An 18,719-nucleotide genomic window follows, 5' to 3' on the forward strand; every position below is an offset into this window, starting at 1 on the left:
TTTTTTTCAAATTTTTTTTGAAATATTTTTTTTCAAGTTTTTTTTCGAGAAACTACTATACCGTAATGCCGACAACGTCGATTCTTACTCCAAATTCGCTAGCTCTGATACCAATTTGATACAAACTCGTTTCGTGATTGATTCGAGTCGTATTTGTGTTGCCCGATCGTGAATTGAGTAGAATAGAATCGTTTCTATTTAAAAGAAACAAAATAGAGATAATGGCTTCAAACAAAGGTAATAAACAAAATAAAGAGGAAACAATAACAAATTAATTGGCTAAGACCGAAAAATGAACCAACAATAACGAATTGTTGACCCGAATCTCAAAATGGTCTTTAGGTGTTTTTCGGTTAAAGGAATCAGGAAAGGAACCTTGACCCACTATCAACTATGATAGGAACCAAAGGTATATTGAACGCCACACCAAAGGTGATAGGTTCAGCAACAAAGAAAAGATGGACGCCACAAGCTATGCTTGATAAGTCAAATCAATTCCGAAAGAACAAAGAGAATTGGATAGCTCACAATTTAAATATTTCATCTATATTCAGAAAAAAGTTCCTCCCCTCTATGGCTGATTACATCTATTTATAATGCTAGAACAAGGTAACCGAATGGTCAAAAACATCCACTTAATGTGCCATAAAAAAAACTGATGTCTTTTCTTATTCTTTGAACCAAATAACTCCTTCCATAAAATCACTTTAATTCAGCTGATTTGAATGTCTTTAATGGCTTAGAAAATGACTCTTGAGTTGTCCTTGGCTAGTTGAATAGTCACCATCTCTTAACCTGCTCCTTAATGACATTCAAAGGCTTGATTAATTTCTCTTGAAAGCTCAAAAATGGTCGAAGCGGAAGAGTTGCTGCTGAATTTTAAAGGGCATAAAATGCTCTTTAAAAACTCCTTTAATGATTTTAAGCTCCCTTTATAATAGCCCTTTAATTGTAACTCAAAAGAACTTGAACACCACATAATTAAATGTGTAATGACCTTGAATTGTAACCACTATAAGCTAAAAGTCACCTGCAATAAACACATTAAAATGAGTTTATTAAACAAATGAAAACACTTATTAATCATAACAAACATTAAACTTACTTAAATAAATGAACTAAAACATATATGCAATAATTATTCCAGCAACTAGTTTAATTAAAGAAGCATAATTTAAAAACTTAATTTATGCATAAATAAATAATCCTAGGAACTAGATCAATTAAGAACAACACTTATTAAATAAAGTTCAACAAAAACACTTATTAATTAAAACTAAGATGAGTTGAATAAATGTCCAACAACTCATTTATTAAACTAAGATGCTAAAATGCATGGTTTTGAAATGCAAATTTAACTAACATGAAACTTACATAATTAAACTAACTTGACTTAATTTAATGATGCAAACTTAACTAACATGAAAGTTACATAATGCATGACTTTATTAAATGCAAAACACATATTAATGATGTGCAAACTATGACATAATTAAAAACACAAACTAAAATAACTAAAAATTAATGAATCAAAGTCCTTATTTTCCAGCAGCCAAATTGACAAACTAAAATTAAAAACTTCATTTTGCACTTGGGCCCCTCGAGTTTGGACCAATCTCGGTAGCATCGAGTTGTGTCGTAACATGATGCGACCGGGATCGCATCAAATTAATAAGTGTTTTTTTGTTGAACTTTATTTAATAAGTGTCGCTCTTAATTAATCTAGTTACTAGGATTATTTATTGATGCATGAGTTTAAGTTTATTTATTTATGCTTCTTTAATTAACTAGTTGCTGGAATAGTTAATGCATATGTTTAGTTTATTTACCTAAGTTAAGTATTTATTCTTGATATGTTTAATTAGTGTTTAATATGCTTAATGAGTTATTTTAATGTGTTTATTGCAGGAGTTTCTTCAGCTCACAACCATTACATTTCAAAGCTGTTACAACTTAATTAAAGTGACCTTTCAAGTGCTATTTGAATACAAAAGGAGTTGTTAAAAAGGGGGTTTAATACATCATTTAAGGAAGTTTTAAAGAGCATTATATACTCTTTAAATTTCGACAGCAACCCTTTTCAGCTACCAGCTGTTTTTGTTCTTTCAAAAGAATAAATTAAGCATTCAAATCATCATTAAGGAGCTGATGTCTATTCGGCTAGCCAAGGGACAGTTCAAGAGTCATTTTTCATGGAAATTCATTCAACTGAATTGAAGAGACATTTTTCAATGAAGAAGTTATTTGTTTCAAGAATGACAAGAGACTTGAACTTTAATTCAGCTTTTAATTAGCACATTAAGATGAATGCTTGTGACTATTTGGCTACCTTATTTTAGCACTCTAAATAGGTGAAATCAGATTTTGTAATGGACTTTTGCTAAACTTTTGCCAATTTGTTTAATGAAAATTTGTTTCTGTGAGGTTAACTTCCTCTCCAATTTCGTACGAGTCTCGAGTGACTTATCTAGCGAGCTAGTGGCGTCATCCTGAACTTGTTTCTGAACTTATCACCAACCCTGGTGTGGTGTTCATCCATCTAAATATACCTTCAGTTCCTACTTTGCTAAGTAACGGGTCGAGGTCCATCAACCTATTCCCAACTGTCACCTTAAACCATATAAGATTTGGGGCGATACTTGTTATAGTATTGAATGTTTCTTGATGTTTAAGTTCTACTACTCATCTCCATCACTTAATTTTTCTATCCTACTTCATATACAACCAAAGAAATTGTTTAAGGCACGAATATAAATTGAAGACAAACTGGGCAAATTTCACTACCTTATTCAAAAACCAAGTATCAAAACTATAGATATTATTCGCATGAAATTTAAGATGCTTGATTTTTCCACAAATCAAACCAAAACAAATTCCAGGTTTAAACATGCGAGTTTGATTACTTATGCTCGAATACAATGAAAACTTTTCGCTGAGCAACATTTCACAATTGTTAAACGAATAAGGATTAAACATCGATATATTTAAACAATCATTCCTTGCAAAAATATTTCGAACAAACAGAGGGATCCATAAAATTTCATCACATTGATGGAAAGAATTCACATAGCAATCAAACCCAAATAGATTCAACAGTTTACATGAATACTTTTTTTCACATACGACAAACACATTTTTCTGACTTAGAGTTGGGGCAATGTTATCAGCAACCAAATCAACTTGCAACTTTAGGTTAGTTGAATCGACACGGAACAAGTCATGAGAAGAAAATTCCAAGACACTAATCAGATCAAAATCAGCAAATTGATTCAACTTAGAACAACCAGGCAAAGCATTATAGGGTCTTTCATTAAGATTAATAATATGAACACTTTTATCAACTGAAACCAACAAATTCCAATTGTGTTGGATCGTGATAAATTCCTTACCTTGCTTACCATTAGAGTTGTGACAATCGTTTTAATCTTCCAACTTACCTTTTTCGATCAAATGAAAACGTCTCTCGGTAGAAAGGTAATGAAGTTGGAACCAATCCGTGGGTGGAATCTTGCAAACCTAAAACAAAGAAAAATCACAAGGTAATTCCGAAAGGGGATTAGCAAAAGAATTCCTCTCTTTTTTGTGATTACTCTCTTCACTCGTTTCTTTTACAGACTCTCTTTCTTTTTCACTCAATTTCTTTTCAGGCTCTTTTTCTTTTTCAATCTCTTTCTCCTTTTCACTCACTTTTGTTTTTGAAATCTCATTTTCATCTTTTTCTTTTTCATTTCTTCCAATTTCTTTTTCAATGTTCTTTCCTCGCTCACATTCTTTTACAACTGAAATTTTCAATTTGATTTGGTCCTCATGGACTTGTTCCGGTGTGAGCGGTGCTAAGGTGATTTTCCTTCCTTGATGCTTGAAGGAATAACTATTGGTACGATCATCGTGAGTGACCTTATGATCCGATTGCCATGGTTCTCCTAGCAACAAATGACAGGCTTGAATAGGCACCACATCGCAAACAACTTCGTCTTGGTATCTACCGATGGAAAAGGCAACACACACTTGTTGAGTAACCTCAAATTCGCCTTTGTCATTAAATCATCGCAGCTTATAAGGTTGGGGATGCTTGGTAACGGGTAAGCCAAGTTTTTCCACCATTCTAGTGATGGCCACATTTAAATTACTTTCACCATTAACAATGATGCAACAGACTTTATCGTGGACACGACATCGAGTGTGAAATAGATTCTCACGTTGTGGTTCGATCTCCAATCTTTGAAGGATTGAATTCTTTTCGGTGTCAACAATAGCATGTGTCAAATCTTCTTTATCTTTGGTGGATGGTACTTGGAGTTCTACTTCTTATATTTGTTGGAATTCAGACCGCATTATCCTTTGCATTTCTCGCTTCCACTTTTGGAAATCAAATTGAGAAAATTCTTCGGACATGTTTCAACAAAATGTTGAAAACAAAAGATAAATTAGAAAGAAAAATAATAATCCTCACCACAAAATCTCACAAGTTCTCTCACAAAGAAAATAATAGATGGCTGTCCACTCGTGTTTCACTCTTATTTTGGCTTTTATCTTGATGTATTTTCACTCGTGCCTTTTACCACTCAAACTTCGTAATCGACTCATTCAGACTTCAAGCAGGCCTAGAGGGTCGGCTTCAAAGGGGTTCACAAAGGTAGTCGATGTAAGGAGTGCAAGGTAGGCTGAAAAGAAAAAAAATAAGAAGGATGGTGCTAAGTGTGGTGATTAGTTTGTGTCCGGTAGAAAAGCACTTTAAGATCGAGAAAACTATGAACGTCTTCAAAACAGATTCTTTCTTTTTCTTTTTTTGCAACTTTTCAACACTTTTTTTCCTTCGAAATTTCTCTCTCTTTTTTTAATACAAAATGTTGATTACAATAGAGAAATTTGAATACAAAATAAACTTTTTTTTGAATTTTTTTCATTTTTTTGATTTTTTTCATTTTTTTTCATTTTTTTTCACAATGACTTACTTTAGCAACTTCACGAACGTCCATACTCCTCGATTTTAGCTAGCTCTGATACCAAATGATGCTATCTAGCTCGGTGATATGAGTCGAGTCGTTGATGTGCCCGATCGTTAAAATGAGAAGTATCGCTCGATTTAAAATAAAGGGGTTAAAATCAGCTAAGTGTGGTATTTACTTTCCAAAATAGGTTCAAGATGGCTAAGTAAGGTATGTAATGGATTCCGTTAAGTGAAGAGGCTAAAGGTTATTTGAAGATGGATTTGCGGATGGCTCGAATGGCTTTAAGGTCAAGAAGGAACCAATACTAAAATGGAGTACCAACCCGATTCTTATAAAAACACTTAAAGGTGGTGGAAAGGACCTTGACCCGCTAACTATAAGAGTTAGGAACCAGAGGTATCAAATGGTTGAACGCCACACTCGGGATTGAGTGATAAGTTCGAAGAAACAAGGAAGATGCCACTAGCAAGCTAGATAAGTCTACTTGAGTCTAAAACGAGATATGATGTGATCCAGACCTCGTTGATGAATCCGAGTCGTTGTTGTGCCCGATCGTGAATTGGAGTAATTTGAAAGCTTTACAAAATAGGCTAGAAGAAAAGGAATTATTTAGGCTCAATAAAGTTTTGTTGGTTTAGGAAATGAAACATAAATCAATGGATGAAGTGTGGGCTAAGTATTCAAAGCCAAACTAACACAATAGGAGTGTGTTAACCCGTAACTTAGGAGAATGCTTAGGTTGGTAGGGTGTTGATGGAAGGTTTGTTAAGTGGATAGAAACTTCGACCCGCTATCAAAGATGATAGGAACCTCAGTACGAATCGAACGCCACACTTTTGGGATTAAAGTGATAAGTTCGGATAGAAAGACGGGTTGACGCCACAAGGGTTACTTGATACGATCTCGGTTTAGTAGTTGAACCCGAGTCGTTTAGTTCCCGATCGTAAACGAAGAAGTAGATTAGACGAGAAGAAGTTAGAAAATATTTATGTTCAAAGAAGTAAGATAAGTTCGTGCAAAGTTGGATGTGGATTTGGTTTAAGTCGAAATGGTATGAATAGAATGGACGAGTTTGGTTTAGGATAATTAAGAAATGGTCTTTGGTTTTGGATACGTTTTGGTATTTGGGAATTGGTATGAAACGGTAAGGGATTTGAAACGAAATGGTAATAGATTTGGTACGAAAATGGAAATGGTTCAAAAAGGCCAAGAGTGAACCAACACTAAAGAAAAGTGTCGACCCGAAACTTATAGGACCTGAATGAATTGGAAATGGTTGAAAAGGACCTTGACCCAATACTTAGGAAAGTATGAACCAAAGGTATCAAAGGTGAACGCCACACTCGGGTTTAGGGAGTGATAAGTTCAGAAAAGACTTGGAAAGACGCCACTAAAAGCTTAGATAAGTCTTACGGGTCTCGAACGAAATTTGAGAGAAAATGCCTCACAAATTTGGCAGCAATTCGATAATTAAAATGTCAAAAGTCCTTTACAAAGTGAAAATTCAGCTATTTATAATAATCACCTAAGCTAGCCGAATGGTCACTTACATTACTTAAAAATTAAGCAAATGAATCACTTAAATGGACTAGCTAGATTCGGCTAAACTTGGAGCTCCAATAGTCACCTTCTAGATGGATAATTGAACTGGGAACTTGAGTGAATAAATGGCAGCAGCTACATTCGGTTGATGTGCTTAAAGGAGCTCATTTAATTGGCAACCATTGCTGAAAATTTACCAGCAATTAAGGAGATGCCGAATAGTCACTTTGAGTGTGAAAACCAAGTTTTGAAGAGTCCTTGAATATGAACACCTTGAACCGAACAGCCATGATGTATCCAAAATGTGTAAGCAATAAATTAATTTGAATGGTCACCTAGGAAACTTCAAACAGCAGCCAACTTCATTTGCCCATTCATGCATGTGCCGTCCCCTTCATGTACCTTCTTTTAATTCATTCATGCACCAAGGACGTCCAAATGTGATGTACCTACAGCAAAATTTATTCAATAAATCAAATACATTTTTAAACACATTAATTTGGTAGCAAATGACACAAAAATTATGCACATTAAATTCGGCCACCTTAGGACATAATGAAAACATGTAATAAAATTGACACATTAAAACATGCATAAAAAACATATTAATGAGCTGTAGAAATTAAGACAAATTAATAACATATAATTATAACTCAATTAACATGCATAATTAAATTTGTCCAAATTTTAAACCAAATATAAATGAATATTAATTGAGCTGTAATAATCTAATTAAATGACTCAAATAATTTATTTCAGCTACTATAATAAAGTCTTAATGAAATTGAGCTAGTTCGAGCTCATTGAGCTTGAAAGGAGCTGAAAACGAGCTAAATGAAGCTCCACAAAATAAGATTGAGCTACGTCCAGCTTGCAAACACAACGAGCCTCGCTTGTAGGCTGAAGCAATGGCCGTTCCCAAGGGCGGGTCGTATCATTACTTGATAAGTCAGACGAGTCTTTGGAGAACAATGAGAGTTGAAAACAAACTCACAAAGTAAACAAATTTCATATAAAGTTTAAAAGTATATTGTCTAACCTTTTACATGTTTACAAGCCAACTATTTATACTAAAACTAGGACATGAATAGCCAATTCTGGCCATTAATAAGTAACATGAATCAGCCCATGAACCGATTTTAATGATATATGTTCATCCATTGAATGACATTTAAGTCACATTCGTCCCCCCCCTTGCCATCCATAGATGCATCCTTAGTCATGAAGCAAATGTTTGTTCATCATGGGTAATAAATTTGACTTCTAGAATCTGCCAATTCATCCCTTCAATTTGGATGGTGCTTTTAAGGCTCCTTTGTTTCCCACGAAAAAGGCTCCTAGGTGAGCTCAAACGGCAGCTCCTTTATGGCCATACCACGCATGTTGGACAACTCCTTTGCTGTACAATAAATTCGGCCAGCATGATGTTTTTGTTGAACACGAAAAAAAAAATAACTCATCAGCTAGTTAATGCCGTGCATGCATGGGAACAACTCATTTAATTCATGTCTTTGCTTCCCTTTTAAATGCCGTTCCATGCATGGGAACATCTCCTTAAATGCATGTTTCCTTTGCCATTTAGCCGAATTCAATGACCTGCAAACACAAAATAAATTCGGTCAAATAATTCATGCACATTACAATTAATTTGCAATTTGTTTGAACATAATTAATCTCATGCTTGAACCAAGACATATTAATTAGCCATATTAATTAATTTGGACATGAATTAAGTTAACATTAAATTCGGCACCACAAGACACCTTAAAGTGGTTCATTAATTAATTGAATTAAGTCAACAATTAGACATATTAAATTCGGCACTTTAAAGCACTAAAGACACATTAAACAACAGCATTAAATCCGTCCAGACACATTAAAAGCTGTACTAAATAGAACACATTTAAATAGTCTTAAGACAAATTAAAGCATGCATTAAAACCAATAAAACATATTTAAAATGTCCAGATTTCTTAATTAAATACTTAGTAATTATTTAAGCTAAAATAACTAACTCAACTAATTAATTTATTCCAGCAAATTAAATTAAATGAGCTAGTGAGCTAATAATAACGAGCTCAATGAGCTGAATTGAGCTCGAATGAGCTGAATCAAAAAAATGTTTCCGGGGCGGGGTCGTATCATCCCCCCCTTCTTCGAAGCGACTTGTCCTCAAGTCGAGCTTCTTGTCCCTCATAAAAAGTTTGTCCTTATACAGCCCTTTATGATAGCATGGAATGGATAGGCTCACAAAATCAGGTATGTTAAAACGTTCATTTTCCTTGAATCTTTTCCAAATTTCTCCATTCAAACATAGTAAGCTTTCACAGCAATTCAACGACCACACATTTTCTACATTATCAGGTAAATAAAAAAAACCATTGGATTCATGCTCTTGTTCGATTGAAACTTGTAGTGGACGTTTGCCTATTGATTCACCAACAAATTTATCAACAATAATAGTCTTACCAACATATTTCAAATGAAATGAAGACACCATTAGCGTAATCCTTTCATCACAAACAAATGAATGGAAATCTCGCACAATAAAACTTGGCAATGGAAATTGAACGATGGGTTCTTCCAAATTCGCATTATCAGCATCAATCAAAATAGATAAATCACTTTCAAATAAAGCTGAACAATTAAACACTTCACGATTGAAATACTTTGCAAAAACCAATTCTTCAAAAAGATGTTTATTTCCAACCGAATAGGGCAGAAAGATTTTAAAGTTCTCATGAGTCATACCTTGTTCACCTCGAAGAATGGAAAAACAAGGATCATTTTTACCTTCGTCGATCATCACAAATCTTCTCTCCTTGGACTTGTAATGCAATCGAAGCTCCTTGGTGGAATTAACCTTGTCGAAATGAAATACGTACTTCAGGTATAACCACAGAAATAGACTAAGGATTGAATTGAAATCAAATTTATCATACCTCGTTTCCTTATTGAACAACCAAGCGTCAAAACAATAGAAATTGTTCGCACACAATTGGTCATGCTTGAATTTCCCAACAAATGTACTAAAACAGATTCTGGGTTTAAAAATTTGATTTTGATTATTGATGCCAAAGAATAGCAAATAGTTCATTAAACCAAACTTGTCAACGCAAAAATTTGTTTTGGGAAAGCTCGTCTCACCACCATTTGAGATTAAAACACTAATCAATGAAGGAAAATCAACCACTTTTTGGCATGGAGCTTTTACAAAGATGAAGTCGACATTATGTTTATCCACATTCAAGGAAGATAATGGAAATTCAAGTGCTAGGTGTTCCTTACCTATCTTACCTTCGGGCTCATGTGGTTCAATTTCAACTTCATCCTTACCTTTTTGGTCGAGCAAAACGTCGCTCGTCAGGAAGATATTGAAGTTGATATTCGTCATAGAGATTTGTCGAAACCTGAAAAGAAGGAACAGAACAAAAACAAACATCTCGGGGGTTAGTTAAAATGTTCCTCTCTTTTTCTTGTTCTCGCTCACCATCTTCCTTTTCTCTCATTTCTTTTTCAACATCTTTTTCCTTTTCAATTTTTTTCTCAATATCAATCTCAATCTCAAATTCTTTTTTCTTTTTCTCACTCTCATTTTCTTTTTTTCTTCTCTCAATTTCATTCAAGATTCGTTCATTTTCTTGCATCAACATCTCTTGTCTTTCTTTTCTTCTATTTTCTTTTTGTCTTGTTCTTCCATTACAAGAAGATGATAACTTATAAGAATCATAACGACAAGCTTCTCGTTCGAAAGAAATGGCAGATTCATCGTGCAAGTCACGAACATCTCTTTGTGAATAACCCTCCGTGGGAAAATATCTCGATGCATAAGAAACTCGTTCATCTCTTCTCGAATAATCATGGAATGTGTGCTTTCGAAATGATCTTGTCTCTGTCTCTTGATTCGGTGAATTTGGCTTCCATCGGAATCTTTCCTCCACTCGATCCAATCTATCATGCAACTTATCAAATTTTGATTTCACCATTCTACGCATCTCTTGCATCAAATATTGGAAGTCTATTTCGGAAAATTCTTCTCGAGACATTTTTTTTTGCTAAAAGGAATAAGTGTTTAAAATAGAAAGTAAATACCTCACCACAAAACCTCGCAAGTCACTCAGAAAGAAAATTTTCACTCCACTCGTGTTTACGCTCGCTTTTGGCTTTTCTTCTCTCGAATGAACTCACACCAATCACTCTTGCCTTTTTCCACTCGATTTTTCGCCTCTCGAAGTTCTTCGCAAACTAAGTCGACGAATCAATACCGTTTGGCGTCGGCTTACAAAATTGATTTGGCTTGGTGGGTAATGATGTCGGAAATGGTAGGCTATCAAACAAAATAGAATTGGTTAAGTGTGGCTAGATATGGTCCTTCGGGCAACAAGCAATGCTTTTACAAACCCAAAATGAATTTCAATCACTCTTTTTTTTTTCAATTTTGATTTTTTTCTTCTTTTTTTTTAATTACGAATTTTTTTCTTCTTTTTTTTCTTCAATACTAAATACAAAAAGTACAAATAAATTGAATACAAACTTTTTTTTTGAATTTTTTTTTCAAATTTTTTTTTCAAATTTTTATTTTATTTTTTTTACAATACCGTAATACCGATAACGTCGATCTTACTCCGATTCAGCTAGCTCTGATACCAAATGATGTGATCCGGACCTCGTTGATGAATCCAAGTTGTTGTTGTGCCCGATCGTGAGTTGGAGTAATTTGAAAGCTTTACAAAATAGGCTAGAAGAAAAGGAATTATTTAGGCTCAATAAAGTTTTGTTGGTTTAGGAAATGAAACATAAATCAATGGATGAAGTTTGGGCTAAGTATTCAAAGCCGAACTAACACAATAGGAGTGTGTTAACCCGTAACTTGGAGAATGCTTAGGTTGGTAGGGTGTTGATGGAAGGTTTGTTAAGTGGATAGAAACTTCGACCCGCTATCAAAGATGATAGGAACCTCAGTACGAATTGAACGCCACACTTTTGGGATTAAAGTGATAAGTTCGGATAGAAAGACGGGTTGACGCCACAAGGGTTACTTGATAAGTCAGATGAGTCTTTGGAGAACAATGAGAGTTGAAAACAAACTCACAAAGTAAACAAATTTCATATAAAGTTTAAAAGTATATTGTCTAACCTTTTACATGTTTACAAGCCAACTATTTATACTAAAACTAGGACATGAATAGCCAATTCTGGCCATTAATAAGTAACATGAATCAGCCCATGAACCGATTTTAATGATATATGTTCATCCATTGAATGACATTTAAGTCACATTCGTCCCCCCTTGCCATCCATAGATGCATTGATACGGGGTTGCGCGCGGACCAAGAACAAGTTGCCAAGTCACGAGAAACTCCTACGAAATCCCTAAACAATCAGATCTGAAACGAAACAGAAAATTAAAATATTAGAATTTTGAATTTCCAGATCTGAAATAAAATCCCAAAACAAAGAAAGAATCAAATTGAGAATAGAAATAAGTGTTAATAAGGGTTCTTGAAACCCTAAAGGAGATTGCGATTCGCCAATTGAACACCAAGATAGTTTTCCCAAATTTCGACAATCTAATTTCACCCAAAAGAGTATGGAAGAACCCTAGAAATTGGGGATTTTTGGGTTGATTCCTTAAGATAGAAAAAAGGCTGAAAACACAATAAGAACAGAAAATAAATTAGATAAAGATTCAAAGACAAGCGAAATAAAGAAAGAATTGACAAGAAGAAATTAAAAGATAAGTCCTAAGAAGCCTTAAAATCCCGAAAGATCTCACAACTCCTTCAAACGGCTCTAATCTCCCTCCAAAGAATATCAATGGCAAGAAGAAGGTTGAAGATGGCTCCCACAATCAAAAGATTGTTAAAACAACTTAAAGAAAACTCAAGAGAAAATCCTTGAAGAACTCAAAGAGAATTTTCACTCAAATCAAATCTGAAATTTTCAATGTAATTGTAATGTAATGTAGGTGGTGGCCAAGCCATATAAATAGGCCTTTCAAATATTTTCCTAATTTAATTAGAACACTAAAACTAAAACTAAAAAAACTCCTAATTATTTTAATATGGAAATTCGACCAAGGGTATTTTATTTGGGACTCTTGGACTTGAATATAAAAATTTAAACTAAGTAAAATAAATAAATAAATAAATAAAATAAAACTTTACAACTTGGGCCACTTTGACAATTTGGCCTGATTTTCAACTAAGTATGGGTGGATTTCTTGATTGGGCTTGGAATCTTCTTATTGGGCCTTGCCCTCAAGAATTTGGGCTTGTGATCCATCTCCTACCGAAATTGAATCGTTGATGCTCGTAACGGAGATCCAATGCGCTTTGGCTACAAGATTTGGTGTCTTGGACCAAGATTCCCAATATTTGAAATCTTGATTTTCCCTTTCTTTTGTGTACGCATCTAAGGCCTTGCTAACAAACTCCTGGATGGTCCTATTTAGTTTGGAACGCATTTGTCGGGCCTTTGATCTCGTATCATTCCCCCTTCCTCAAAAAGATTCGACCTCGAATCTGAAAAATCAAATGGGGACAAGTCAGCCACATTAAAAGTAGAACTTACATTGTACTCACCAGGTAGATCAATTTTATAGGCATTATCGTTGATCCTCTCGAGTACTTGAAAGGCCCATCGCCCTTGGGTCCAACTTGGTCTTTCTTCTTGCAGAAATCGTTCTTTCCTCATATGGACCCAAACCCAATCTCCGGGTTCTAGGACAACCCGTTTATGCCTTGTTTGCTTTATTGGTGTTGGCATCATATGTTTTGGCTATTCGTTGCCTAGCTTTGCTCATGTAAGGATTTCACCAACTCACTTTCTGCTCACCATCTAAATTAACAATGTGTTCAAGTGGTAATGGTGCAAGATCAAGTACTGTTAGTGGGTTAAAACCATAAACAAGTTCAAATGGAGAATAACCAGTTGTAGAATGAATAGATCTATTATATGCAAATTCAACAAACGGTAGACATTCTTCCCAATTTCTAATGTTCTTTCCCACAACAGATCGTAATAAAGTCCCTAAGATCCGATTAACTACTTCGGTTTGGCCATCAGTTTGGGGGTGACATGTAGTGGAATAAAGTAATTTAGTACCAAGCTTACCCCACAATACCTTCCAAAAGTGGCTAAGAAATTTGACATCTCATCGAAACAATTGTTTTAGGGATGCCATGAAGTCTTACCACCTCTTTAAAGAATAAGTCTGCTACATGTGTAGCATCATCTATTTTGTGACAAGAAATAAAATGTGCCATCTTTGAGAACCTGTCAACAACAACAAATATACTATCTCTTCCCTTCTTATTTCGAGGCAAACCTAGAATAAAGTCCATGGATAAATCTACCCAAGGTGAAGTAGGAATCGGTAAAGGAGTGTAAAGGCCATGAGGCATTACCTTAGATTTTGCTTGTTTGCATGTAATGCACTTGGAACATACCTTTTCGACATCCTTTTTCATATGTGGCCAATGGAAGTGTTCTTGCAAGATATCCAGTGTTTTGGCCACTCCAAAATGTCCCATTAAACCTCCACTATGGGCCTCATGAATCAATAAGTCTCTCATGGAACACTTTGGTATGCATAACCTGTTCATACGAAAAAGAAAGCCATCTACAAGATAAAATTTATCGAAAGCAGTATGTCCACAATTCTTATAGATATGGCCGAAATCAGCATCATCATCATATAGTTCCTTAATATGTTCGAACCCTAAGACTTTAGCATTCAATGTAGTTATTAAAGTATATCGTCTAGACAAAGCATCTGCAACTACATTATCTTTACCTGTTTTATATTGTATCACATAAGGGAATGTTTCAATGAATTCTACCCATTGAACATGTCTTTTACTCAACTTACCTTGTCCCTTTAACCATTTAAGAGATTTGTGATCTGTGTGTATGACAAACTCATTAGGCAGTAAATAATGTTGCCATACTTGAAGTGCACGAACTAATGCTAATAGTTCTTTGTCATAAGTCGAGTAGTTTAACTGTGCACCATTCAATTTCTCACTAAAATAAGCAATAGGTTGCTTATCTTGCATTAAAACAGCGCCAATTCCAATTCCTGAAGCATCACACTCAAGTTCAAAAGTTTTAGCAAAATCAGGTAATTTAAGCAAAGGAGCAGAACATAACTTAGCTTTTAGAGTTTGAAAGGCCTTTTCTTGGGTTTCACCCCATTTGAAACCCACTGATTTCTTTATAACCTCATCAATGGGGCAGCAATAGTAGAAAATCTTTCACAAATCGTCTATAAAAACTAGCTAAACCATGGAAAGATCTCACCTCAGTTACCGATTTAGGAGTCGGCCACTCCTTAATTGCCTTGACTTTGTCCTCGTCGACATGAATACCTTGAGCACTAACTATGAAACCTAAGAATATTAGTTTATCACAATGAATGTGCATTTATCAAGGTTGGCAAATAATTTTTCATTCATGAGAATATCCAAAACGGTTCTAACATGGAAAACATGATCATCTAATGACTTGGAGTAAATTAAAATATCATCAAAGTAAACTACTACAAATTTACCCAAGTGAAGCCTTAAAACATGATTCATTAATCTCATAAATGTACTAGGTGCATTAGTAAGGCCGAAAGGCATAACTAACCATTCATACAATCCAAATTTTGTTTTAAAAGTCTGTTTCCATTCATCCCTTCCTCATTCGAATTTGATGATAACCGCTTTTAAATCAATTTTGTAAATATTATTGAACCATGTAATTCATCAAGCATATCATCAAGTCTAGGGATTGGGTGTCGATACTTTATCGTTATCTTGTTGATTGGGCGACAATCAACACACATCTAAACGTACCATCTTTCTTTGGCACCAATAAGACAGAACAAAGACAAGGACTTAGGCTCTCACGAATGTACCCTTTGTCTAGTAAGTCCTCAACTTGCCTTTGCAATTCCTTTGTCTCCTCGGGATTGCATCTATAGGCTGGTCTATTTGGGATTGAAGCTCGGGTATTAAGTCAATTTGATGTTCTATCCTCGTAAAGGTGGTAAACCTTTAGGGCCTCACTAAAACATCCTCATAATCCTGCAAAAGAGATTGAAACACACTAGGCAAATTTTCGTTAATGTTAGATAAAGATAAATAATTTTGCCTAAACCTCACAAGGATACAAGGCTGTTTATTAAGTAGGGCTCTCTTCACATCTTTTTTTGTTGCCAAAAGATTTTTTTTCGCTCATTTTACCACTAGAGGATTCACTCACCTTTGGGCTTTTTAAATTTTGACTTTTTCCACTACTATTAGCCTCTTTTCTCTCTGTCTTTTGTACTTGCTCTTTCTTCCTTACCCCCTCACAAAATTTTATCATCCTCAATTGATCTTTATATACATCAGTAGGATTTAAAGGAGCAAAAGTGAATTTCTTACCTTTAAATACAAGGGAGTATCGATTAAGTTTACCTTGGTGTGTAACATCGCGATCAAATTGCCAAGGTCGTCCAAGGAGCAAATGTGCGATGCATTGGGACTACGTCACACCATACTTCATCTTCATAATTGCCGAGTTTAAAGTGACCAAGGACTGTTTCGTAACTTTAACTTCGAAACATTCATTAAGCCACTGAAGGTGATATGGCTTAGGGTGTTTGGTGCAAGGTAACTTTAAAGAATCAACCAAATAGCTACTCACCACATTTGAGCAACTACCACTATCAATAATGAGTGAACATAAGTTACCTTTAATAAAACACCGAGAATGGAAAATATTGGCCCTTTGGCTATCATCATCTTTCATCTGAATGTTAAGGGTTCGACGAACTACAAGGCATTGAAAATCAGCAAAGTCTCCTTCTCTGGGTGGTTCAACCAACTCTTCGCCATTATCACTGTCATCAACAAGTTACGCATATCTGGATCTGCTTTTATCGAGTCGGAAGTATACTCACCATTATCTTTTAGAAGAAGGAATCTCGTGTTAGGGCATTCCCTACTATAATGACCACGCCCTTTGCACTTAAAACATTCAACCTCACGAGTCCTCTTCACACTCGAATCACCTAAATTGGGCTGCTTAGAAGGTGTTTGCGTTTTAGCAGGAGTCCCTTTTTTCCAATCTGACTGCTTGTTACTCAAAGAAGACTTATTAGGAACAAAAGGTGGTTTTGAACTCTTAAAATCAGAATTGGAATTGTTACCTCGGTAATATTGTGAAGTAGAGAATGACCCAAACCTTTGTTCCTTTAATTGTTGCTCGATCTCAATGGCTTTGTGAACTGCTTCTTCCAAATCAATATAAGTTTGTAGCCTCAATGTATTAGCTATCGGCCTGTTCAAACCATCAATGAATCGAACCATAGTTGTTTCTTCATCCTCCTCCATGTTAGCTCTCTGAATGAGCATCTCCATCTCTTTAAAATATTCATCCACCGTCCTACTACCTTGGATAAGTCTTCTCAGCTTTGTTTTAATTTCTCTATAGTAGTGAGGTGGAATAAACCTTTTACGCATAATCTGTTTCAACTCATCCCATGTCGAAATCTCACCTTCATAATTCCGATGGCGGTTTACCCCAAGTTGAGTCCACCAACTTAATGCATAATCAGAAAATTCCAGTGTTGCTAACGCTACCTTTTCATCATCCGGACATTTATAATACCGAAACATAAGTTCAATCTTAGATTCCCATTCACAATAAGCGTCAGGATCATTCTTACCACGAAATTGGGGAATTGTGAATTTCGGTTTTGCCAAAGAAGGTTGCCCACAATCATGAAAATCATCATCCATTCTAGTGACACGTCGAGGGCCGCGCCTTTGGGGTTGGTTATCCCTATCTTCTTTGATTGGATGAGGTTCTTGATTCAATCGCACCTCATTGATGGTAGCAGTCAAAGCTCAAGAGCAAGAATTGTTCATCCAACTGTTGTTGGAATTTTTTAAATATGTCACCATTATTATCACCTGTAGACATTTTTTTTTAAAATCTGCAAAACACTCAACACTCAAAAATAAAAGTTAGCAAACCTCACCATTAATCACTCAAAAAAAAATTCAAATTCTCAATGAGGTAGAATTCAATCTTGTGAGTTCTTTATCAGATTTTATATCAACCAATTAGAGAGTGGATGAACCGATCTACCAAAGAATCCTAATTTGCACTAGGATGCCAAAAACTGACGAGACACCAATTGATTCGTGTTGCACCGAGGAAGAATTGGGCACACGTTTAAATCCTACTAACACAAGAAACAAGAAGGTGTTAGATATTGTAAAGGGAGAATAAAAAAGCAAACAAATGAAAACCTACAGCTAAGAATCAATAAAAATTGTTGAAAACAGAAAACCCGAAAAACTGCGGAGTAACTTGACAACTTCGTTCGAGGTGTTCCCGATCTCAAAAAATCACGAAATTAAATCTGGAATGTCTTCAAATATTGAATTTTTGATCTGGAAAATTTGGGCACCAAATTCAACCCGCTGAATATTTTTTTAATTTTTTATTGGATTTCGTCTTTTTTCGATTTTTTGACTTTTTCGACTTATTTTTTTGCGGGAAATATTTTTTTATATTCAATAACAGTGCCACAAATATGTATGTAAAATTTCAGATCAATCAGAAAACGTTTACCCACTCAAATGAATTTTTTTCAAAAATTTTTCTGGGTAAAACTGCTGTTTGTAATTTAGAAAATAGAGATCAATTTAGAAATCAACCAAGAACACCCAAAACGCCCAAAATCTGATACCAAATGATACGGGGTTGCGCGCGGACCAAGATCAAGTTGCCAAGTCACGAGAAACTCCTACAAAATCCCTAAACAATCAGATCTGAAACGAAACAGAAAATTAAAATATTAGAATTTTGAATTTCCAGATCTGAAATAAAATCCCCAAAACAGCAAAGAATCAAATTGAGAATAGAAATAAGTGTTAATAAGGGTTCTTGAAACCCTAAAGGAGATTGGGATTCTGCCCAATTGAACACCAAGATAGTTTTCCCCAAATTTCGACAATCTAATTTCACCCAAAAAGAGTATGGAAGAACCCTAGAAATTGGGGATTTTTTTGGGTTGATTCCTTAAGATAGAAAAAAGGCTGAAAACACAATAAGAACAGAAAATAAATTAGATAAAGATTCAGCACAAGCAGAAATAAAGAAAGAATTGACAGCAAGAAATTAAAAGATAAGTCCTAAGAAGCCTTAAAATCCCGAAAGATCTCACAACTCCCTTCAAAC

Source organism: Gossypium raimondii, chromosome 5, assembly GCF_025698545.1.
Source record: "Gossypium raimondii isolate GPD5lz chromosome 5, ASM2569854v1, whole genome shotgun sequence".
Classification (NCBI taxonomy): Eukaryota; Viridiplantae; Streptophyta; class Magnoliopsida; order Malvales; family Malvaceae; genus Gossypium; species Gossypium raimondii.